The sequence below is a fragment of the Neolamprologus brichardi genome, chromosome 14 (assembly GCF_056152115.1).
Source record: "Neolamprologus brichardi isolate AB-2024 chromosome 14, ASM5615211v1, whole genome shotgun sequence".
Taxonomy (NCBI): Eukaryota; Metazoa; Chordata; class Actinopteri; order Cichliformes; family Cichlidae; genus Neolamprologus; species Neolamprologus brichardi.
The window spans coordinates 41,530,923-41,551,452 of NC_142117.1; the positions used below are offsets into that span (position 1 = coordinate 41,530,923).

The 20,530-nt window shown below is 41.3% G+C and overlaps 2 non-coding genes and 3 pseudogenes across 2 annotated transcripts; all 5 read left to right on the plus strand.

The window, feature by feature from the left end:
- Positions 1-3,150: 3,150 nt before the first annotated feature.
- On the plus strand, positions 3,151-3,269 carry LOC148099774 (5S ribosomal RNA; annotated as a pseudogene).
- Positions 3,270-3,698: 429 nt separating this feature from the next.
- Positions 3,699-3,817, plus strand: LOC148099775 (5S ribosomal RNA; annotated as a pseudogene).
- A 358-nt stretch (positions 3,818-4,175) lies between these two features.
- Positions 4,176-4,357, plus strand: LOC148099776 (U2 spliceosomal RNA). The gene has a single exon (XR_015720239.1). It is a non-coding gene; the product is annotated as a U2 spliceosomal RNA (small nuclear RNA).
- A 3,294-nt stretch (positions 4,358-7,651) lies between these two features.
- LOC148099777 (U2 spliceosomal RNA) lies at positions 7,652-7,827 on the plus strand (annotated as a pseudogene).
- A 241-nt stretch (positions 7,828-8,068) lies between these two features.
- On the plus strand, positions 8,069-8,181 carry LOC148099778 (U5 spliceosomal RNA). The gene has a single exon (XR_015720546.1). It is a non-coding gene; the product is annotated as a U5 spliceosomal RNA (small nuclear RNA).
- Positions 8,182-20,530: the final 12,349 nt, after the last annotated feature.

Here is a 20,530-nt window from a genome sequence, read left to right on the forward strand (position 1 = left end):
CAGCTTCTCCACAATTGGATGTACTCCCCTAGCTGTGTCGAGGTAACTTAAACCAGGCAAATAACCATCTAGCTTTGCAGCTTGGAGTTCACACAGCAGATCTGATAGGTCACGAAGCTTGTGTGGTTCTTTACTGGAGAGCTTTGGAAAGTCTCGTATTCGGGCAAACAAGGAGTTTTCTATTGCTTCTGGTGAGCCGTAACATTCCTCTAGTCTCAACCATATCATGTTCAGACCGGCAGGTGGATGCTTCATGTTGACTGCTTTTAATCTCTTGGCGTGTTCAGAAGACTCTGGGCCTAGCCACTTAATGAGTAGGTTGATTTCTTCAGTGGCTGTTAGACCAAGGTCCCTAACAGTGCTCTGGAATGTGGCTTTCCAACTAAGGTAATTTTCTGGCTTGTTGTCAAATTTAGACAGTCCTCCAGTTATTAGCTGACTCTTGGCTAAGAATCTGGCGAGGTCACTTGCTATGGTGTCTGCATTATTATTTGAGCTTAATCCGTGCTGCAGTTGTAATGCATCGTGGAGAGTCTGTGGACTTACATCTCTTTGTAGTCGTCTCTCTGCCCCATCTTGTGGCATGAATGAGTGCTGCACTGGCTCTTGTTTGGGACAAAGAGGTGTGTACATTACTGGTTGTTTGGATTGTTCATTCTGATATTTACTGTCGTCATGGTGAGATGTAATGTCTGGAGCCAGGTCAGTGTGGCTGTGTTTATTTATGTATTCACTCACTTTTTGCTCTGGGGTTACTTGTAGGGGTGACAATGGCCACTCTTCTCCTGATTCAGCTTTGTCAAATTGAGCTGCTGCTGACTCCATTACCTCTGCTTTAGCCAAGGCTGCATCTGCTTCCTTTTGGAGGTTGATTACATCCAGAGTTGCTTCTAGGCGGGCCTTTTCTACTTTAATGTTCATCTCCTTCTCAGCGTAAGCTAATCTGGCTTTTGCTGCTTGAGCTTCTGCTTGTGCCCGCGCTGCTACCATACTGGCTCGGGTTGATGCTGATGACCTGCTTGAACATTCTGCAGATGATCTAACAGTCAGTTTTCCTGAAGACTTTGAGGACCTTCTTGAGCGAGTGGACCTTGTTTCCTCGTCGTTTTGACCTTCAGCCTGTGATTTCTCCATGTTGGAGTAGAACTGTCACTCGACGTCCCTCGCAGAGTGCTATGATTTCACTGTACTGTTGCACCCAATGTGACCCAGTGTCCTATATTGAGATTCACAGCCAGCTAAACTCTCTCTTGCATCACTTCCTCCAAGGAACAGGGACGTGTTGTATTTGGACAGGATTTAATGCAAAAAAGTGTGAAACTGAAATGATACAGAATACAGAAATGTCACATAAACATTAGCTTGGGTTGAACTTAAGTGGACATATAAAACACATCAAATGTTTCCAAATCACTTCAATAATGTCATATATCATGTCTTAAAGGTAAACACAATTAAGAAACTTGCTCATATTGCCACTCAAAGGGATTTAACAGAGTGGATGGCTTTGGATTGGAAGAAACACACCATGGCTTTGTCTCAATTCAGGGTCTGCACGCTTGAAGTACGCGCACTACGCGTACTACGTACGGTGCGTACTATAAGTACGAGAAGTGAGGAAGTGAGAGGCTTGTGAAATGGGACGGTCTAGCCTTCGTCGCGCTGTTCAGGTTGCCTAGCAACCATTATACTAACCGCGAGAAACGCGAGATTGTGTGACATAAATGAAGGAGAAAAATGTTTTGTTGGTCATTCATTTTTGTCATGACATCACTTTAATTAGTTGAGTATCTGAGGCTGAAACCACAGGACTGTAAAACATGATTGTTGGGCTTCATTTCTTTACTGAACAGTTATTACAAGAGTAGTGAGTAAATAACAATTAGCCCTTGTTGTTCATGAGACTAAAATAATCTCACTGTGGTAATGTAAATATAATATGGACAATATTATAGTATTGTCAGATTATTATGATATATATATATATATATATATATATATATATATATATATATATATAGAGAGAGAGAGAGAGAGAGAGAGAGAGAGAGAGAGAGAACAAACATCACTAATGTCACATAACTTTGCTGACATGTGGCCAACAGCAATATTTTAATGTTCTTCGTTATTAAACATTCGCACATGAATAAGTGAGGTCATGTTCAGTACTTACTTTTGACAGTTCACTCTTGGCCGCTCCCTTCTGCCGTATTTTGCGGCAAAATTATCCACACCCACCACTGCGCTATGAATTGTGGGATATATGGGACCACGAAGCGTGCACCGGACCACGCTTAATATTTGGGGAAATCGACGGCGCATTTGGAGTACGCATTTTAAGTACACTTCGAATTGGGACAGCCGTTGTCGCGTGGCGGTGACGTAATTGCACTTAAAATGCGTACTTCAAGCATGCATACCCTGAATTGGGACACAGCACATGTCTTGCTTCACTCATGAGTAAACACTTCCTATCACACTTCTTCTAGTGACTAATTGGCTCAAGATAGCAAACTGTGCAAACCTGCGCCCCCTATGGGCCTGGAGAAATAACATACAAACAGTTCCACCCCTGTCAAAGTCGAACTCTGGAGCAGAGTAGGCGGGGCCTGAGATCTGCCCCTTCAGCCAAGCAAACAGGGCCTACCGTGACACCGGAAGCCGGGACGAGGACAGACAAGGAGAGACAAGGAGAGCACACCGTCACAAGCGAGAAGTGTCCCGAGAAGGCCATCTTCAAAAATGCAGGGCCTGTGCTGCTGGCCGAGGCTAACTACACCACTCCAGTCCCTGTGCTGGTTCCTGAGGCCATCTTCAAAAATCCAGGGCCTGTGCTGCTGGATAAATGCTAAACTGAGTCTTTGGCTTTTAATTAGATTTTTAATTAAAATAATTTTAATTAGATTTGTGCTGTGTTTTATTATTAATGTATTTTATGTATTTCTGTTTTATATTACTGTGAAGCACTTTGTGGTTTTTATCCTGTGAAAAGTGCTATATAAATAAATTGATTTGATTTGATTTGATTTGATTTGGGTTAGGGTATTAGGCAAGCATGCAGGTAGGGTTATAGGACTGTGTTCGTAACTTCAGGTACTGGCCACCTCATCACTTGATTCCATGAATTGACGCATTGTGCTGTGGGCAGGAGATTACGGCCATACCACTCTGAGCACCCCTGACCTCGTCTGATCTCGGACGCTAAGCAGGGCTGGGCTTGGTTAGGAGTTGGATGGGAGACTGCCTGGGAATACTTGGTGCTGTAAGCATTTCATTTTCATGTCATTGAACTGCTTTTGATCCAGAGAAGGGGTGTATTAAAAGAACCAAAGCAGCTGCCCATTAATGAGGGCACATTAACGACATTGCTTTTGGCTGTTTTCACCAATGTCTTGTGCTGCTGGCTGAGGCCACCTACAACACACCAGGGCCTGAGTTGCCGGCTTGGGCCACCTACACCACACCAGAGCCTCTGGCTCTGGCTGAGGCTAACTACACCACACCAGGCCCTGTGCTGGTTCCTGAGGCCATCTTCAAAAATCCAGGGCCTGTGCTGCTGGATAAATGCTAAACTGAGTCTTTGGGTTAGGGTATTAGGCAAGCATGCAGGTAGGGTTATAGGATTGTGTTCATAACTTCAGGTAATGGCCACCTCATCACTTGATTCCATAAATTGACACATTGTGCTGTGGGCAGCAGCTTACGGCCATACCACCCTGATCACGACTGACCTCGTCTGATCTCGGAAGCTAAGCAGGGCTGGGCTTGGTTAGTACTTGGATGGGAGACTTCCTGGGAATACCTGGTGCTGTAAGCCTTTCATTTTCATGTCATTGAACTGCTTTTGATCCACAAGGGGTGTATTAAAAGACCCAAAGCAGCTGCCCATTAATGAGGGCACATTAACGACATTGCTTTTGGCTGTTTTCACAAAAGTCTTGTTCTCCTGGCTGAGGCCACCTACAACACACCAGGGCCAGTGCTGCTGGCCGAGGCTAACTACACCACACAAGGCCCTGTGCTGATTCCTGAGGCCATCTTCAAAAATCCAGGGCCTGTGCTGCTGGATAAATGTTATACTGAGTTTTTGGGTTAGGGTATTAGGCAAGCATGCAGGTAGGGTTATAGGACTGTGTTCGTGACTTCAGGTACTGGCCACCTCATCACTTGATTCCATAAATTGATAGAGATTTGTCAATTGTCAATTTGTCAGAGATTTGAAATATCTGATATGCCCCCAATTTGGGGGCAACGTATTAAACACATTTTTAGAACAGGGAGCTGAATAAGGGGCTCGCTCCGTTAGCTCCACGCATCGACCCGGTATTGCAGCGCCTCTGGGAAGGGTGCCCCCTTTGCTGACTTTGTGCAAAAGCAAGAAAGCCAAACAAAGTAAGGTCTGCCAAGCCAAGAGCCAGAAAGCAGCCTGAAGCCGCGAACGTCCAGTCACCCCTGTCCTGTCAAAGTCGAACTCTGGAGCAGAGTTCCACTTAGGAATCTCATGGCAAAGTATAGGTTAGTAGACTCCATGGGGAGGCTCTTACGCAACCGTCCGACCCATACGTCGGAAAATAGTCGGGGAATGAGAAATAGGCTAGACTATATACTAGTAGGAGACACAGAAAAGGTAATCGAAACGGGTTCCCTCTACGCGCCCTTTACTGATCACAAAATAGTGTGGGCGAAGGTGGAATGAGAGGGGACAGCATATGGAAAAGGATATTGGAAATTAAATAATGACATCTTGTTAGAACAGGAATATAGGGCAAGTTTCAGAGGGATCTTCCAACATTGGGTGGATCTGAAATGTCTGTATGTGGATAGAGGGAGCTGGTGGGAGGAAATGAAAAAAAGAATAAAGAAATTTTCAATTGGTTACAGTATGCGGAGAGCACAGGCCTCAAAGAAGGTCTTTAAAGATTTACAGAGGGACATTGCAAAAGAGGAAGAGGATAGGAACAGAAATAGACATAGGGATAGAAGTGAGAAATTGAATGTTTTATTGAAAAAACAAGAAGATTTTTTTCAACAGAGAGCGAGGACAAGGATGTTTAAGTTTATGCAGGAGGAGCATGAGGGTCAAGAGAAGTGTTCAGCTTATTTTTTTGCCCAAATGAAAATGAGGGAAGAAAGAGGACTAATAAAAGAATTGGAGAAAGATGGGAAGACGATGACTGGTTCTGAGGATTTACGGAAAGTAGTAGAAGAGTACTATATGCGCCTTTTTGAAAAGGAAGAGTTGGATATAGACGCGCAGGGGACCTTTTTGAGGGGGTTAGGGGAAAGGCTATCTGAAGAAGAAAAACAATCAATGGATAGATGCATAAATAAGAATGAACTATACGATGCCTTGAAGACAATGAAAAATAACAAAGTACCCGGAATAGATGGTCTTTCGAAAGAGTTTTATGTCACCTTCTGGGATCTCATCGGAGACCATTTGCTAGAAGTATTTAATGAAATGTGTGAAAAGGGCTATATGTTGTAAAGCATGAGGACGGGGGTGATTAGTTTATTGTTTAAGAAAGGCTCCATGGCAATGCTTTCCAATTATAGACCTTTGTCCATGGTATGTGTGGATTATAAAATTCTGAGCAGAGCTTTAGCGTTACGCTTGGCCCAGGCTATGCCGTTTATTATAAATGAGGACCAGACCTGTGGAGTAAAGGGTAGACAGATTGCTTGGAACTTGCATTTGCACAGGGATGTGCTTTCGTATATAGAGGACAGGAATTTAGACTCCATATGTGTAACAATTGACCAAGAAAAAGCCTTTGACAGAGTCAATTATGATTTTCTATGGAGGGTGATGACGACTTTCAATATAGGGAAAACATTTCTGAGCTGGATAAAAATGATGTATGTTGACATTTGTGGCAAGGTGAAAGTAAATGGCTTTCTGACAGATGAGGTGTATCAGCAAAGAGGACTTAGACAAGGTTGTCCCTTGTCTGCCTTGCTTTACGTCATCTATGTAGAACCTTTAGCATGCGCGATAAGGGGAAACCGAGAAATTAGAGGGATAGCCTTACCAGGGGGAGAAGTGTTAAAAATCTCCCAGTATGCTGATGACATCATCCTTTATTTGGGGGATGATGGGAGTGTGAGGGAAGCTATGCAGCTAATACATACCTTTGAAAGGGTGGCAGGGTCAAGGGTGAACAAAGAAAAAACTAAATGCAAATTTCTGGGAAGGTGGGCAGGCAGAAGGGAGAGGCTTTGTGGGCTTTCCCTCTGTGAAAGCCCCATGCGGGTCTTAGGCATTAATTTCGGGAATCCTGGGGGAGACGCAGAACGAAATTGGGAGTCAAAAATGGCAAAAGTGAGGAGGAAATTGGGGATGTGGAAGAAAAGAAGACTCTCCATAACCGGCAGAGTCCTGGTTGTGAAAGCCGATATTCTGCCTGCCCTACTTCATTTGGCATATGTTTTCCCATTACCACAAATGTTTAGGAAAGAACTAACACGGGAAGTGTTCAAGTTCATTTGGGGTGGGTACGAATATGTGAAAAGAACTATGATGTACCAGCCGATACTAAAAGGAGGGAGAGATGTTCCATGCATCCCTTTAAAATTGGATGTATTATATTACTGTAACATTTGTAACATACTGAACAACCCTTATACACACAAATGCCAACTTTTAATTCGCTTTTGGCTATCAGGCCCATTGAGACAACTGACCAAGTGGGACAATAGTGCGCCCAGAGCAGAAAGCAGACCGGTGTATTATGCAAAGCTGATCAAGTGGCGGGAGAAGCATTTAGAATGTAAGGATAAGGACCTTGCTCTGAATCATAAGACCTTGTATAGGACCCTGGTGGAAAAAACCCACACACAGTGTGTGTGGGTGAAAGAGGCTACATGGAAACGAGCACAAGGAAAAGACTTGAGCAATGGGTGTAAAGATTTGAACTGGTTGCTGCTACACAGGAAAATCCCTGTGAGATCGATAATGTATGCTCATAGATTAAGCGACAACAAAAACTGTCCAAGGACTACTTGTCAAGGAGAAGAAGAAACAATAGAACATGTAATGTGGGGATGTGGTTTTGCGCAAGAAGTGTGGAGAGAAATGCAAGTGCAATATGAGTGTTTAAATGGCATCCAATATGATGAGCTAATGTTCCTTACAGGGAAGGAAAAAAGAAACGAGGCCAGCGGAAAGATCCTCTTGTTAATGGCCCTGACAAAACTATTTTTGTGGAAGGCTCGACAGGGGTACATCCTGGGGTCTTACAAATGGACAGCTAGAACTACACGTAGAATAATAGTAAAAGAAATAGAGAAGACTTGTCTTTTAGAGAAAACTAAATGGGGCTGGGACACGATTAAGGATAGGTGGAAACATGTCTTCCAAACACCTCCCGGTTTCAGGAAGGCTTAAGAGATTCAAACTAGGAGGATAGTTTGATTTTTGTGTTTCCGATAGAGTTCTGTCGTTCTAGAACGGACGTTTTGGGTTTGAGAAGAATATTGTAGAGTACGGGCCCATGTAGTGGTAAGATGCGGCGCCGTTTGGTGCCTACTTTCTATTTTTTTTTATTTCTTTATTTTTCTTATATTCTATTATTACTAATGTGTTTCTGGTGTTGTTTTCACTTTTTTAATGAATTGTATATGTGGTTTGTGAAAAGTGTGTGATTGATAAATAAAATTTAAAAAAAAAAAAAATCTGTTCTTATCAGTTTAATATCCGATACGCCCCCGATTCGGGGGCAACGTATTAAATGCATTTTTAGAACAGGGAGCCGAATAAGGGGCTCGCTCCGTTAGCTCCACGCATCGACCCGGTATTGCAGCGCCTCCGGGAACGGTGCCCCCTTTGCTGGCTTTGTGCAAAAGCAAGAAAGCCAAACAAAGTAAGGTCTGCCAAGCCAAGAGCCAGAAAGCAGCCTGAAGCCGCGAACGTGCTCCTCTCCAGACACCCCTCTCCTGTCAAAGTCGAACTCTGGAGCAGAGCAGGCGGAGCCTGAGATCTGCCCCTTCAGCCAAGCAAACAGGGCCTAATGACGCCGGAAGCCGGGACGAGGAGTCACTGCGGCTTCCTGCAAGGCCAAAGAAACACACACTCTGGCTTGTCTTCAAAACGTACAAGTCTTTTGCCTTTTACTAAAGACTTCCGTGGAGAGTGAGGCCAAGGCGTTGCGCCTATTTTTGGCAGGGTCTGCTGTCTGGCTGGGCCCTCTCCTCGTTGTTCAAAAGAAGAAATAGAAGAAAGCGCGCAGGTAAATGGCCTGTAAAATGGTAAATGGCCTGTATTTATATAGCGCCTTACTAGTTCCTAAGGACCCCAAAGCGCTTTACACATCCAGTCATCCACCCATTCACACACACATTCACACACTGGTGATGGCAAGCTACACTGTAGCCACAGCCCCCCTGGGGCGCACTGACAGAGGCGAGGCTGCCGGACACTGGCGCCACCGGGCCCTCTGACCACCACCAGTAGGCAACGGGTGAAGTGTCTTGCCCAAGGACACAACGACTGAGACTGTCCAAGCCGGGGCTCGAACCGGCAACCTTCCGATTACAAGGCGAACTCCCAACTCTTGAGCCACGATCGCCCAGGTAACGTATTAAAAGTAAGTACTGAATATTATGTCTCTTATTTATGTGCGAATGTTTAATAATGAAGGACATTAAAACATTACTGTTGGCCACATGTCGGCAAAGTTATGTGACATTAGTGATGTTTGTACTTTCAGCGTTAACTTGGTTTTAAAGCCTTTACTTTAAAATATACGCTGTCGACCTTAATCTTACAGAGAATGTGATGATTTGATGGATAATTAAAGTCAGTCATATATCCACAAACACAACAAGCTGAAAGTCAGTGATGCTGCTTGGTTTGTAGTCCTGAATATCACGGCACAAGCAGGATTCACTGCACTGTTAATGTTAGCTATGTTATATTGCTGCCTCCGTTCGGTGGTGTCGAGCCAAACGGACTTTGACGTGTGTTTGAACGAGCTGACGGTTAGGGTGCCTGGGTTGTTGACCCGGAGTTTTGAGTTTATTATATTATTGAAATTGATTTTGATATTATTTATCATTTCTAGTCTTTGGTTTCTTTGTTAGAGTTCTGTCTTATGGTTTATGTCTCTCTGTTATGTTTCCTGTTTTACTTTAAAAGTCTGTGTCTCATGTTAATGCGTCTGGTTTTGCTTCCTTTGTCTCGACAGCCCTGATTTGTCCCAGCTGTGTTTCCCTCCTGTCTCTCAATCCCTGATTGCTGTGTATATTAGCCCTGTGTTCTCTTTGATCTGTGTCGCGATCTCTCTTATCTACCCTCATTCATGCTGTGTGTTCTGCCTGCCTGCGTTTATTGTTTATATTTTGGAAGTTTGTTACTTTGAGTTCAGCTTTAAAGCTGTTTGAGTTCACGTTTGTCTCCGGAGTCTGCACTTTGGGTCCTTTTCCTGCCTGCACACAGCCGTTTCATAACAGACGGTTCACTCGTTAAGCTGAAAGAAAGATGCTTTAATCACAGGAGTCACACATGTGTCCACTGTACCATCTGGGAACTCTTCTTGTTTAGCACTCGTAATAACACAAACACTAAATCCTCCTTCTCTTGTGCTGTTTTTATGAAACCAGTTTGGTCAGGATGAATTAAGAGGGGGGTTATTTTCTCCAGTCTCTTTGAGAGAGCTTTGCAGATTATTTGAAGGTCTACATTTATAAGGGATATTGGATGATAGCTTGAGGGATATACAGGGTCTTTGCCTGGTTTTAGCAGGAGATTAATGTTTGCAGAATTCATATTTGATGGAAGTCTTCCCTTTTCTTTGATTTCCAACAACGTTCTGTAAAAAACTGATGCTAGAATCGTCCAGAATTCTTTGTAGAATTCTGCAGGAAAGCCGTCTGGACCTGGAACCTTATTATTGGGCATGCTTATCAGGGCTTCCTGGAGTTCACCTGATGTCAGTGGCGAATCCAGTGCCATTACTTGAGTGTCTAATAATTTTGGAAGAGTTATGTTGTCTAAAAACTGATCAATTTCCTTTTTAGACGGGTTTATTTGTGGTGAACACAATCTTTTATAGAAATCCCTGAAAATGTTGTTTATTTGTTTCGGGTCATATACTGTGTTCCCAGATGAATCCTGAACAGCACATATAGTTGTTTTTTCTTTGTTTATTTTTAGCTAGTTTGCTAGAAATTGACCGGATTTATTACCATGTTCATAATTTTGTAAGCGTAGTAGACATCTTTTTCTCAATCCTGCCCCTTTCATATAAGTGTGCAGGGAAGACCCAAGGTTAGAGAGCTGATAACAAACTCTGTGTGACAGTTTATCCTGATTACAAACGTTAGGGTAAGAGAATCCAGATGATGGAAAGATAGCCCGGGTCTGCTGATGAGCACTGTCTGCTCTAACACTGACTATGATTGTGTTTCATGGAGTCCCGTCAGTCCTGTAAATCAGCGTCCCCAACCTTTTTTGTGCAATGGACCGGTTTATGTATGCAATATTCTCAAGGGCCAGCCTTTAAGGTGTCGAGGATAAATACAACAAAATAAAAACAGTACTGCTGCCAAAAAAAGAAGAGTTATTCAAAACCCCTGAAGAGCATCAATTTCACACCCGACCTCAACTCTCGTGGTCTGGTTCCAAATGATTTACGGACCGGTGCCAGTCTGTGGCCCAGGGGTTGGGGACCGTTGTTGTAAATAAAAGAAACCCCTGCTTGGACGCTGTGCAGAGCAGCAGGACCACACATTGTCACTTGATGTTTCTAATCATATTAATATTTATTTGTAAAATTGTAAATTTTAGTTTTAATGTTCATCGAATAAAATTACATTATTGAATACTACGTGCTACGCAATAATAGTAATAATATTAACTGTAATAATCGTAATGGCAGTTGTTGGCGTCATCATGCTGGTAATATCATGACTTTTTAAATTCATAGTTTTTCATTAAAACATTTTTAATTCATTAAAATGAAATATTTAAAAAAACCCTAAACTTTAAACTCTACCACCAACAAAAATCGAATAATAAAAATAATAAATGATAACCATGTGCAGCTTCTCTCGTCTTCCATTTTTCCATGATATGTTTCACTCTACATCAGACACGTGTTAAAGTGTGTTGGCTGCATATTAAGTTCAAAATGCTGATGAGCTCTGATCCAGTTGACTGATATACTCTGCTCTACATCCTGCACTGAAATATGAGGATTGTGTGTTTATTAAAATTAAAAATCATCATGGAGTCATTGACAGAAGAGCATCAACGTTCAGCCTGTTAAATTAGATTTAGATATTTTTATTTCAGAAATGATTCCTAACAAAAATGGAGAATATAAAAACACAATCAAAGCAGTAACGTCCATATTATGAAGTGTTTGCTGTATCAGACAATCATGTTTATTCACAACAATGAAAACAATATAGTGCAGATGAACATGGTGCTGTAATGAATCTGCTCTTAAACACAATAACAAAATACATTTTCCAAGAGAGATGATAATGATTCACATCACAGTGAAGAACGAATACATTTACAACTGGTTTCTAACATTTATTATAGATCGAACTGATCACTGATAGAAACAGAAGAATATTCAAAATGATACTCTGAGAGATACATGAATGAGATATGGATAAACATCAAATCACATAAAACAAAAAAGCACATAATCATTATAACTGAAATAAAATATGAGCAGAAATAAACAAGAATTAAGTCGAAAGATAGAAAAAGGCAAAATGTTTAAAATATATAATCATATAAGAGACTGAACCGTCCAGTCAGGTCACAGATTCATATCTACAATAATATTTTTGTTTGTTTTTGTTTTGATTTCTTCACTTCTATGTATTATTATTATTATTATTATTATTATTATTATTATTATAAGCATATTAAGTGTGTGTCTGAGCTGAAAGCTGCTCTCCTCTCCTGGTTTTCTGTGTCACACAGACCACAACAACACAAAGCATCACCTGCAGACCGCTGAGCAGTATCCACCTGACTCTGTAGAAGGTCGAGTAAACCCCAAAGGGCTCTCTGTAGATCAGAACAAATGTTTCTGCTGACAAACACTCACCTGACTTAAAACCTGTACACACATACTCTCCTGCATCTTCCAGTGAGACATTAGAGATTATCAGGCTGCCATTGGAACAAGTGATTCTATTGTCACTGCAGAACTCATCATTGTACACAATTTTAATTTCTGTTTCAATCAACTTAATGAACATAAAGCCCAAAGTACTATTTTTCCAATCATCAGAGCATCTCATAGTGACTTCATCTCCCTCTGAGAAAACCTTTACTACAGGTGGACCAAATTTACGGCACACCACAAGCAAGTACGCATCTTTTACTGTTTCACCTACACAGCTGTATTTACCTGAATCATTTAACATTAGTGATGGAAGTACCAGCGAGAAGTTTCGACCAATTTCTTGAGCAGTTTTGTTGGGAATTACTTTCTTCATCCAAACTGGGGGCTGGTCATGAATGGGGTCCATGAAGGGACACTCCAGCACAGCTGTGTCTCCCTCTGAAGCATAACGTCGCTTTGTTTCTTTGGTCAAACATACAGAGTAAGTGCTCACACACTGCTGTTGGTTCATCACCAGGCAGATGTAAACAGTTAGTTGTTCATTGAAGACATGAAGAAGTGATGTGTTTTTCACCTCCAGGAAACTTTCTTGGACTTTATTCACCTTCAAAATTCTGTCTTTGAAAATACTCAGCATGTCTTGTTGCCACTTATTGTCATGTCTGATCCAACGCACCGTCAGATTCTCACCTGCTCCTTTACATTGTACGTCTACAGTGGCATCAGGACTTGTGATATATTCTTCCCTCCTTACTGTCTTACACACAGTCAGGCTGATGTTTCTCTCATATGTCACGCTGCCCTGAGTCCAGCACACTTCTTGGTACAGTCCAGAGTCTGAGTGGGTCAGGTTGTTGAGAGTAAATGAAGGAGAACCATGAAATGTCTCAGGAAATGAGAGTCGTCCTGTCAGGTCTTCATGTACTGTGAAGTTTCTGTTCCAGGGGTCAGAGATGTTCCACAGGACCAGAGTATCTTCACCAACACGTCTGGAGGTGATGCAGGAGCTGTTTTGATCTGGGAGCTTGAACTGTAAAGACTCTCCTTCTTCTTTTATGGCGATAAATTCTTCTGCATGAATGTTGCTGATGAGAGTGAACAGCAGGGAGAAGCAGAGCTGTGCGACTGCAGCCATCCTGCTCAGAGGTCTCGTGGTGAGTGTCGTACAAGCACTGACACTGCTCGCTTCATGAGCTTCCTGTTTGTGGTTGGAGGAGGAACGCCACTTCTTTATCACATCATCAAGGAACACTTTGAAGCATTTGGCTCGATATCACGCCATATATCTGCTTTCACTCTTCACAGGCCAAAGTGTGGACACGGTTTTTTATACTTCGTTGCATGGGTCCAGGGGTATCAAACATGTGGCCTGGAGCACAGAACCGGCCAGTCACAGTGTCCAATCTGAACCATTACAAGTGAGATAATGTCAGCTTTACCACACAGCCATGAATAGTATGAAAATGTAAAAGTCCTTTCTAAACTATTTAAAACTTTTTGAATAGTTTTTTAGTTTCAAAAACAACTAAAAAATGTTGTTTCTTATGTGATCCTTCATAAAACATCACATATTTTCCAACATAATTCAGGGTTTGGTTTGGTCTAAGTAAGCAGAGAAGTCCAGGCATCCAGTTTCCATGCAGATGTTTACATGAAGCTCATCATCTGATGATGAAACTTACTTTGTACCCAAGCAGCCCAACCAGAAATTGAAAGTGTACATGCATCAAGGGACGGAGCGCATCCCGTCAATAGGTCCAAAGTGCAATCGAGGCTAATCCCATGATCTTCTTATTTTCTTGTAGACCGAAGTTGAAAATCTGGCAGTATTTATTTTTGTGATTTTTTTCCACTCTCAGCTGTCCTTCTCCTGTATTTGGGCCTGTTTGTTAATTTATTTCAATCATGTAAACAATATACAGGTACATTTAGCAAAGAAAATCTGAGAAAAAGATACTATACAAAATAAAGTTAATACATTTCAATATTGCTTCTGTTCTGATTCAGTTACATGTTGAAAGGGAGAGGGAAGAAGTACACACTTATTTAATCCCACCCCTTTGCCATAAGTTATCAGTCAATATTTAGTCACTTACTGATATAATCTGTAATAAAAATAGTGAACAGATTTCTGATATAATATATACTATAATATCACATCATGAAGTTTTCTAAATAGTGACATTCACTTAATTTCAACATTTTCCCTTTTCTTTATAGCTCAAGAAGATCATATCTTTATAACTCTTTTTGAGCTGTTTTATGTTTGGATATTGCTTCAATTTCATATTCAAACTGTTCCACAGCTTCACTCCATGCACAGAAACACAAAAGCTTTTTCCTGTTGTACGTACCTTCCCTGTTTTGAAGTTACAAAAACCCCTTAAATTATAAATTACTCTGAATATAATCTGACAGTTCCTTATTTTTTGCTTTGAATATAATTTGTGCTGTTTGGAATTTCACTAGATCAGCAAATTTCAATATTTCAGACTGCAAAAATAGTGAGTTTGTATGTTCCCTGTAACCTGCATTGTGGATGATTTGAACTGCTTTTTTTTGTTGAAGAGTAAAAAGTGAAAGTAATGTGGTTTAATAGTTGTTGCCCCAGACCTCTGCACAAAAGCTTAAGTATGGTGAAACCAGTGAACAGTAGAAAATATGAAGTGATGTCCCGTGTGATACCTGCTTTGCCTTGTTTAGTATTGCAATGCTTCGTGATACTTTGGAATGAATATATCTTACGTGAGCACTCCAGTTTTTCATCTATTATTACCCCCAGAAATTTATTTTCACTGACTCTTTCAATATCAACACCATTTAGTTTAATCTTAGCATTGTATTTAAAGTACTATTTCCAAATAACATCGTTTTAGTTTTATTCAAATTTAATGCTAATTTGTTTTTATCAAGCCAGAACTTCACTTTACTTATTTCATTAGTCATATCATCCAATAAATTCTGCAGATCATCACCAGAGCAGAAGATGTTTGTATCGTCAGCAAAAAGAACCATTTTTAATACTTTGGACACTTTACAGATGTTGTTAATGTTTAAGTTGAAGAATTTTGGGCCCAAAACTGAGCCTTGGGGTACACCACAAGCAATGTCCATACGTAAGGAGCAACCACCATTTAATTTCACAAACTGCTTACTTAAATAATTCAGGACCCAATTTAAAACTACCCCTTTGACAGCATAACGTTCCAGTTTTCTTATTAATATATTGTGATCTATAGTGTCAAATGCCTTTGTCAAGTCTTTGAATAACCCAGCCACATATTGCTTTTTGTCTATGGAATTTGTGATGTATTCTATTGAATTCTGCTTGATCCGTACTCTCAGTGAGTAGTTTATGTTTATCTATAAATTTTTCCAGTTGGTTGTTAAACAGTTTTTCAAGAATTTCTGAGAATTGAGGTAGTAAAGAGACCGGCCTGTAGTTTATGAAATGGTGTTTGTTGCCAGATTTGTATAGGGGTATAACTTTTGCTATTTTCATTCTGTCTGGAAATCGACTAGTTTGAAATGATAAATTACAGATGTACGTAAACGGTTTTATAATAGCCTTACTAAATCTTTTAACCACTATCATATCAATATCAATTGGGTTCCGGCTTGAGTGAACGCTGGTGCGCCTGGCTACCGCTACTCACCGGTACATTTTAGATTATTTGGATTCAGATTTGAATGAACAGGGACATTCACACTCAGGACCAGATTGATCTCTGCCAGGGATTGATTTGCAACGCTTGTCCTCAACATCTGCTATTTCAGCTGAATGTGCTCTGACGTCTTCTTCTCAGTGAGCTGCACTAGCTTAACTGTTTGAGCTATTTTAGCCTACCTGTTCGTCGCTCCGGCTGGCTCGGCTCCTTTTCCTCCACATAATCGAAGATGTGGCCCAAGATGTTCCTGAGCTGGTCGGCACTATTATGGATTCTCCTGATGCTCGTCTACCATCCTATGGCTGGTCTGCTCCGCTATACAGCCGCTGAGCTCCTGCGCCTTCGCGGGCAGCTGTCGCTCCCGTCGCCGGCGGAGCTCCACTACCACCCAGACATCACTTCCCAGCCTCGCCGGAGATACATCCATCGCGGGTCCCGCAGGATTTTCCATAACTCCAATGGAACTAAATCGTTTTGGTCTGCTACTCGCCGCCCTCGCAGGAACCGTGATCGGGTTGTCAACCACCGATCTCTAGCCCACCTGCCCAGGGCGCCGACCGCGATTAGCAAAAAAGAAAATACTCCACTCAACTTCTGTCTTCTAAACATTCGCTCACTGACAAATAAGGGGCCTCTCATCCAAGACCTCCTATCTGACCGTAAGTTTGACTTTTTCTGCTAAACTGAAACCTGGCAACAACCTGATGACTTTTCTCAGCTAAATGAATCTACTCCTCCGGGGTTTGTTTACCTTTCTAAACCTCGCTGCATAGGTCGTGGGGGTGGTCTCGCGATCTTCTTTCGCCAGCACTTGAATGTCCTGCCAGTTAATCTTGATACCTTTAGTTCCCTTGAGTGCCTTGCATGTGAGCTGACTGGACCCATTCCCACCATCATAGCTACTGTATACCGCCCCCCTAAACCTAACCCTGTCTTCCTCAGTGACTTTGCTAATCTACTAACCCATCTTTCATCTCTCTCCCCAAATGTGATCTTGGTGGGAAATTTCAACATTCATATGGATAATAATGACCGTCTGCTCACCAGAGACTTTTCCTCTTGTCTCGAAGGCTCTGAATTTAAACAATTTATCGACTTTGCCATTCACTCTAAAGGACACACCCTGGACTTGGTCTGCTGTTCTGGTCTTACTCCCTCGAATCTTTCTGCTACTGAAATCCCCATAACTGACCACTTCCTCCTTTCATTTAACCTCACTGTCACGATCCTGGGTCTTATGACCCAGCGTTTTGAGTTTTAGTTCATTTTAATGTTTATAGTGCATGTTTAAGCTCATTAGTTTTCTATGTTCATTTGCTTATTATATTCCTCTTGTGTTTTCAACCCTTGTGTTAAGTCTCCCTTATCCTTCATGTGTTTCATGTCTGTTTCTTATGTTGTCAAGTCCATGTAGTCATGTCAGTGTTTCATTGTTTCCTATTTTATTTTTGAAAGAGGTCCTGTGCTTTGGTGGTCTGTTTTGCTCTTTCCCTGTGGGCGTCGTTATGTTCATGTTGTGTCTACCTTGCCTTTCTGTCCCATGTTTCAGCTCCCTATGTTCTGTCTCAGTTGCTGTTAAGTTTACATGTTTTGAGTTCAGTCAGTGTGTTTCCTGTTTTACTTTGAAGGTCCACGTCTCATGTGAGTGTTTCTAGTTTTGCTTCCCTTGTCTCATCCAGCCTGATTACTCCCAGCTGTGCTCTCCTTCTGTGTCTCATTCCCTCATTATCCCTCTGTGTATTTAAGCCCTGTGTTTCTCTTTGTCAGTGTCGTAGTCTCCCTCATGGCTGTGTTTCCTTGCGTTTTAGTTTACCCATGTCCCAGTTTAGTTTTCCATGCTGTCCTGCAATAAAGCAGCTTTTTGAGTTTAATTTCGTTGTTGTGAGTCTTGCGTTTGGGTCCTTCTCCTGCCTGTACACAGCCGAAACATGACACTCAATCTCTGCTGCTCTTCTACCAAGCCAACCCGTCTCATCTCGTTCCGCAACATCAACAACATTGATATGGACATTCTCACTACCAGTTTGGACAATGTTCAGATTCCGGACTTCTATTCTACTCCTGATGATTTCTTGTTATATTATAATAATTGTCTACACATTGTCCTTGATTCTCTGGCTCCTGTAAAAACCCACTCTGTTTCCTTTGCTCCCTGGTTTACCTCTGACCGCAGCTAGAGCGTAAATATTAGAAATCTAGTTTAACTGTTGATTCAGAAATCTATAAATACCATGTACTTCAGTATAAAGACTCCATCAGCAAGGCCAAACAAAGCTTCTACTCTGGTATTATCAGGTCTTATTAGGGTAATGCAAGGACTCTGTTTTCAGTTCCCAACAAACTAATTCAACCCCCCAACGCTTTACCACCACACTTCTATTCCTCTGAAACCTGCAACTCCTTGATGCTGTTCTGGACTACGAAAATGAATAACATCCACCAGCAACTCAGATCAAATGTTGTGTCTACCTCCTCTCCAGAACCTTTTCTCCTTTTTGAGCCGTTTTCCACTTTTCATCTTCCCGATTTATCCGATATTTCCGAGTTCATATGTAAATCAAAGCCTGCCAAATGTCATCTTGACCCCATGCCTACAGGGCTTGTGAAATCCTGCTTCTCTTCTCTACTCCCACTCATCTCTGCTATCATTCACTCTTCTCTCACCACCGGTATCGTTCCCTCCTTATTCAAGACTGATTCAAAAAACCTTCTTTAGATCCTAACAACTTTAACAACCTCCGTCCGATTTCCAATTTACCCTTCATTTCTAAAATACTTGAAAAAGTGGTTGCAGCTCAACTTCATGTACACCTGGTTAATAATAATATTTGTGAGAGATTTCGATCTGGTTTTTGCTCATGTCACAGTACAGAAACTGCTTTACTTAAAGTCACTAACGATCTTCTAATCGGAGCTGACTCTGGCCTTCTCACCATTCTCGTCCTTTTAGATCTGAGTTCAGCCTTCGACACCATTTCTCACTCTGTACTTCTAAGCAGACTTTCCTCTCTCAGCATCTCTGACACACCGCTTGCCTGGTTTCAATCATATCTCCTCGACTGCTGCCAGTTTATTCAACTAAGATCATTCTGCTCTCGTCTATTGCCCGTCACCTCTGGTGTACCTCAAGGCTCAGTTTTAGGCCCTCTTCATAACATACATCCTCCCTCTAGGTACCATTTTCCACAAATTTGATCTTCAGTTTCACTGTTTTGCTGATGACACCCAGTTATATCTCTCTTGCAGACCTGATTCCTCCCTCCCACCTTCCTCCCTTTCAGAATGTCTATCCGAGTTAAAATCCTGGTTTATCTCTAATTTTCTCAAGCTCAACGAGGATAAAACTGAAATCCTTCTTATTGGTACCAAATCCAACCTTTTGAAGGTGAACCATTTCTCACTCACCATCGATAACTCCACAGTTTTCCCTTCTCCTCAGGTTAAGAGCCTTGGTGTCATCCTAGACAGTTCACTATCCTATAAATCTCACATCAATAATCTCACCCGTTCTGCCTACGTCCATCTACGCAACATTAACAGATTGCTTCCTTCTCTTTCCACCCAGTCTACGTCCATTCTTGTCCACAGTCTTGTTACCTCCTGTATTGACTACTGCAATTCTCTTTTGCATGGTCTCCCCCAAAAATTCCTCCATAAGCTTCAACTGGTTCCGAACTCTTCTGCTCGCATTATCACCAGAACCCCTCCTACCAGCACATCACCCCTGTTCTTCAGGAACTTCACTGGCTCCCTGTGAAATTCCGGATAATATTCAAACTTCTGCTCACCTTCAAGGCACTTCATAACCTCGCTCCTCCTTACCTTTCTGACCTGTTAAGCAGTACCTGTTCTGCCCGTTCACTTTGATCTTCTTCTATCCAGCTTGCTGTACCTTCTTTCCGCCTCACCACCATGGGAAGCAGAGCTTTCAGCTGCTCTGCTCCCAGACTGTGGAGCTCTCTACCCTCAAATATAAGAAACATTGGTTCTCTCCCCCAGTTTAAATCCCAACTCAAAACCCATCTGTTCAAATCTGCATATTCACTGTGAATCCATTGTTAGTTAATTTTATCCTGTGCTTTTTGTTTTATTGTTCTTATTTTGACATTGTTTTATTATGTTTTGATCCTATTGTAAAGTGTCCTTGGGTGACTTGAAAGGTGCTCATAAATAAAATTTATTATTATTATTATTGTTATTATTATTAATATCAGTACAATCCAAAGATTGCCACAACCTCCATATTATATTCTTCACGGTCATTACAAATTAAATACTTGGGATAGTTCTCTTGTCCAGCCCCACGTTTTATAACACTGTTCAGTATTTCCCATAAACTTTTAATATTATTTCTATTTATATCTAATTGCTTCTTATAGTATTCCTTTTTACTATATTTAAGTATATTAATTAACTTATTTTTATATTTTTTTTATCTGATTTCAGCATCTTCAGTTCTCTTTCTTAAGAAATCTCTGTATAGAGCATTTTTCTTTATAGATGCATTTTGCAGACCTTTTCTTATCCATGGACAGCCCATATATTTATGTTTCCTACTATATCGCTTTATTGGACAGTTGGTATTATACAATAATGTAAATATTCTAAGGAATTCATTATACGCACTATGAACGTCTTGTTTCTGATATATTTCACCCTAGTTCGGTTTCATTAAATCTTTTTTCAGTGCATTCACTCTTTCTTCTGTTCTTGCTTGTCTGTACTCTTTTTTACTGTCCACTTTATTGATCTTGTAATTCCTATCATAGATGG